The following is a 4,715-nucleotide window of genomic DNA, read 5'->3' on the forward strand; positions in this document are numbered from 1 at the left end:
CCTGCTGGATGGGATAGGCTTTGTGTGTGTCTGTATGTGTGTGTGTGTGTGTGTATGTGTGTGTGTGTGTGTGTGTGTGGTGGGGGGTCGAGTAGAGCTGCCACCCAAAATGCTAACTGCATGCTCTGGCTTTTGTCTAATTTCGTCACACATGCGTCCCTGCGTCTTAGTCTGATCAGCCAGGATTGTGACACATCACAAGGAGACACAAAACAGACAATCTCTACATCTCCCCCCAGCACAGGGTGTCACAACCAACACACTCACACACAGGCAGAACACAAGTCAACATGAACATCCATCCACACACATATATTATCAGACTACATGCCCATCATATTTACATATTATCTGCTGCACAGTGCATCTTAGATAACTGATTTCATTGTTACTTTGTGCCTTTAAAGGGTTTGGCGCTTGAAGTGAGTCCTGCAACGACACAGATGCCAGATCTGTCCTCTGGCCTTTGGTGTTTTTTGGGTTAAGACGTGAACTGGGCAGAGGAGGGTTTCTAATCCCTGATCACCGATCAGCACCTGGAGGCTCTTGTGAGCTGGAGGAGGACAACGGCTCCTCTGCCGACGCTCTCCGAATCACTTTCCCCTCTGAGGGGGAGACTACCACTGCAGCTGTGCCCCCATAACAGAGAGAGGGGAAATAATCTGTTAGCTATGCCTTACTTGTTCTGTGCTCTTTCTTTCTTGCACTCCTCTACTCTCTTGCCTCTTCTGCATATTTTCCATCCCTCATTAGTTTTAATCTCTCTCTCTCTCTCTCTCTCTCTCTCTCTCTCTCTCTCTCTCTCTCTCTCCAGGAAAACCACTAGAACCAAAAAACAGCCTCATGGAAATCAGCACAATCTACTAAAAAATAATTACATGTCCATAGTATGTTAGCCACACTGGCCAGATGTCAGGGATGAGTAAGTATGTACATACTGGTATGTTTTTTGTGTGTATGTATGTCGTGCCGAGGGGCTACTCCCCTGATCAATACATACAAATCCTAGCCTAGAAATCTAGACGCACCCTAGCGGCGGCAAATTAATTTGCTCAGCCTGTATGTCTAGTATCAAACCATAGGGATTTCTATTGGCTGACGCCGTGGACCTCATCCAATCACAGCGCTCTATTTTGTTAGAGAGTCTTAAGGCGGGCTTAACAGGATAACGACAGTCCTGCGACGGTGAACAACAAGGAAGGTGGCTATGGCGAACGAAGAGCGGTTGTTTGAATCAGCATTGGCGTCAACTTTGGAGAAGTTGGACTTGTGCTTTTCTTTGAAAGTTGAGCAACACAATGCACTTAAGTCATTCCTTTCGAAGAAGGATGTATTTGCCGTTTTGCCGACCAGATACGGATATGGTCGTAGTGCTGGCCTATTGCATGCCTAGGCAGTTTGAAAGACAATTCTCTGCCCGCCCCTTGGATTAAGCGAGGTGAATGGTTCGATGCCAGACTATACATTTCAATGATATAGGATGGCCCGCCAGGCTAAACAAATCCACCAATACACAGGCAACACACAAGATTGACTAATTTATCACAAAAGTTTATTTGAACAAGAACAAAATAAATACAGGACTGTAGGAAAGTAGGCAGATGGAACAGGGCACCACCGGGGCAGCGGTGTCCAGTCGGCGTTGCACATCCTGTCAACACACAAAAATCAAGGCACGATCCACTACAGGAGCGGCTATAGTGTCAACATGCGTCGGGCTAGACAGTTCAGACGTTCCTTAATCAAAACCTTAGCTTGCATTGTATCGATCACTCCCCGGCATCAGTCACTCCACTGTTCCCGGCTCCTTCCGTGTCGTGGCTTCTCCCTCCTATGGAACTCTTGTGTCTTCCCCACCTCTCTCCCGTCCATCTGTCGGCCGCTCTTATAAAGAGGAACACCCTATCCCCATCCCGTGTTTCCTCTGCCATTAATTAGTTCATTAAAATCAATTGCCATCAGTCAATCAGATGCTTCCCAGCCACCATAAAGAGACTCTTCATGAATCCCATCTAGAGTCCAAACACACAGCCTATACAGAACCCTCCTGATTGAATTATTGTCTCTAAGTGAGGGCACTGGCATCAATGTACACATATAAAACCATACACCTATATATATATATATATATATATATATATATATATACAGTATATGAATATACAGGACACTTGACATTTTATGCATGTATGTTTGAGTGTGTATATGTACGTATGTATTTATGTGTGCGTGTGCTTGTGCATGTGTGTGTGTGTGCGTGTGCGTGTGTGTGTGCATGTGCTTGTGAATGTGTGTGCGTGTGCGTGTGCATGTATGTGTGTGTGTGTTTAGTGTGGGGTGGGCAGCGCACAGCGGTGTAAAATAGGTCAGAGCCCAGAGCCTCTGATCGCTAGAGCATGGCAGCTGAATTTCATGCTACATTAGGTAGATTTTAAGACCTAATCTGCCTCTGCCGATGTTTTCTGCTTAATTTCATGGAGGTGCAGTGCTGCCTACCTGGTGCCTACGCTGGGTGGTGAAGCAGAGATCATGGTGCAAGCACTCCTTAAGCCCCATGGGGTCCTCGGTGCCTGGGGAGAACAATGCATGTGTAGGCAGATGGCACAGGCCTATGGTGGCCCAGCGGTTCAGAGTACAATCAACATGTCTTGCATGGTAATAGCGGAATTCTAGAACAGTGTCATGAATAGAATGGAGCTATGCTAACAGCCTGTGTGCTCTCCATTAGAGATTATTCTTAGAGAGCTAAACACGCTTAGCTAAACATGCTAAATGTGCTTTGCTTTGTAAATATTAGCTGTAGAAGCCTTTTAGTTGTGCATGGAGGTATAGAAATGTAATATTTTGACCAATTAAACTTACAAGCTTCTATGATATTGAATGAATTCAAGTCATTTATGTTCTGACCTGATAGGCCCTCTGCAGCTCTTTCTCCTCTCAGTCTGCAGGTGCCAGGAGGCTGGTCGTTTGCACCTGGATGACATAGGACCATAAGACACTGTAAGCACAAATCATGAGTTTAACTATCAGCTGATTCTACTGAAGAACCATTTTCTATCTGTTTCAAAGACATAGACCTCTGTAGTGTTAACTCTATACTGTCATCAGATCTTATTCACAGCATAATGCAGTCACTGGTTTTAAATCATGGACCATCGATAAATTCTACCTCACAAAAGAAAAAAAATCAATCTGCAAATATCAGTAAATATCCATGTTTGTGCTCACTCTAGCTTCCCCACCCCTACCCCATCTGTCAAGCCAACAGGGGGAGGTTTGCGAATTAAAAGCATTTAACCTGACTACCACAGAGGCACAGCGTCACTGCTGCATAATAACACTATAGTGCCCCCGAGCGAAGCGCTAATCAACGCTAGTCCTCTCTCCCCCACATCCCCCGCCTCCGTTCGATTTTAATTGGACGTATCCAGCTGATCTGGCAATCGGGCCCTCTTACAAGTACTTACCAAGATCATTGATTTGAGAAATTATCCAGTAGAGTGTAAGTTATGATTGGGTGGGTCCTTAATGCCATTATCAGGGCAGCGGCGCTGATGGAGCCTAATACTAATTGCGCCTAATTTACTGTGAAGTTTATCTGTGGCGCTGGCGTTGTTTTGGGACTTTCCTAATAGTACTTGTGTTCGACAGGCGAAACCCATTGACTGCCGAATGAATCGTGGAGTGGGGACAGATTGAGGGGTGAGCTAGTTCAGCGATGTTAGCGAGTGGGGAGTGATAGGCTATGGTGGGGTGTTAAAGGTGTGCACCTGTGTTTTCTTGGGCTTAATTGCCCACAACAGCAACTGCAACAACAATAACAACAAAAATAAGTAAAATTTTTGCTTTGTTACCCCCCTCTCTGGCGAGACTCATTTAGTGTGTAATTGGTTCAACAACTGTTTGGGGAGTTTGTTCATTTGCATCATGCGGTGTTTATGGAAGCATGGCGTTTGAAGCCACACTCACTGCCATTTCAGTAGATCTTGCTTTAATACAGCAACACAGTTATTTAACAAGGCCACATGTAACAAACATCATATATTTTTTATTTTAATACTACTGACTGACCGCATGATTCATGATCAGGTAATAAAATAATTATTACAGTCATATAGGCTAATGAATGACATGTTCGTTTTACTCTTCCATGCCAAGTGCTATCTATAAACTTTATCTTTCACTAAAGGCCCAGAAAAATGAGTTAATTGCATTTGTGCAATTTAACCTTCATGAATCCATGGTTCACAGCATAAATTCCTTGTTGTCATATATATTAATCTTGTTCACATCCATGTCATTTGGTTTACAGGAAAGTAATGAGTCGGAACCGAGATAGTCTCCTACTTTTAATGTGAGACTAAAGGGACACTGCAGTTACCACATGGGACACACTTACGCACATACATACGGGAAACACACACACACACACACACACACACACACACACACACACACACACACACACACACACACACACATACTTACTTGCACTTGGGTCCCTTTGTCTGTAAAATGATGAGCATCTCCATAAAGGCAGCTAAGTCAATAACCTGAGCAGTACTCTGTCTGACACCCATCAGGATGCGGCTAACTCTGTTTCAGGGCCAACATCCCCACAAGCACCTCCTCCCCTTCCTCTCTGAATGACACACGGACTTTGCTCTCTCCACGAACTTCTCACCTCCATCTTACCTCTCTATCCGCACCACTTT

At 44.6% G+C, this 4,715-nt stretch overlaps 1 long non-coding RNA gene across 1 annotated transcript; it reads right to left on the reverse strand.

Moving 5' to 3' along the window:
• Positions 1–1,535: 1,535 nt before the first annotated feature.
• On the reverse strand, positions 1,536–2,673 carry LOC121688483. The gene is made up of 2 exons (XR_006024603.1): positions 2,497–2,673; positions 1,536–1,902 (listed from the first exon to the last, which is right to left on the reverse strand). It is a non-coding gene; the product is annotated as an uncharacterized LOC121688483 (long non-coding RNA).
• Between the last annotated feature and the right edge of the window lie 2,042 nt (positions 2,674–4,715).

This window comes from Alosa sapidissima, chromosome 17, assembly GCF_018492685.1.
Source record: "Alosa sapidissima isolate fAloSap1 chromosome 17, fAloSap1.pri, whole genome shotgun sequence".
Classification (NCBI taxonomy): Eukaryota; Metazoa; Chordata; class Actinopteri; order Clupeiformes; family Clupeidae; genus Alosa; species Alosa sapidissima.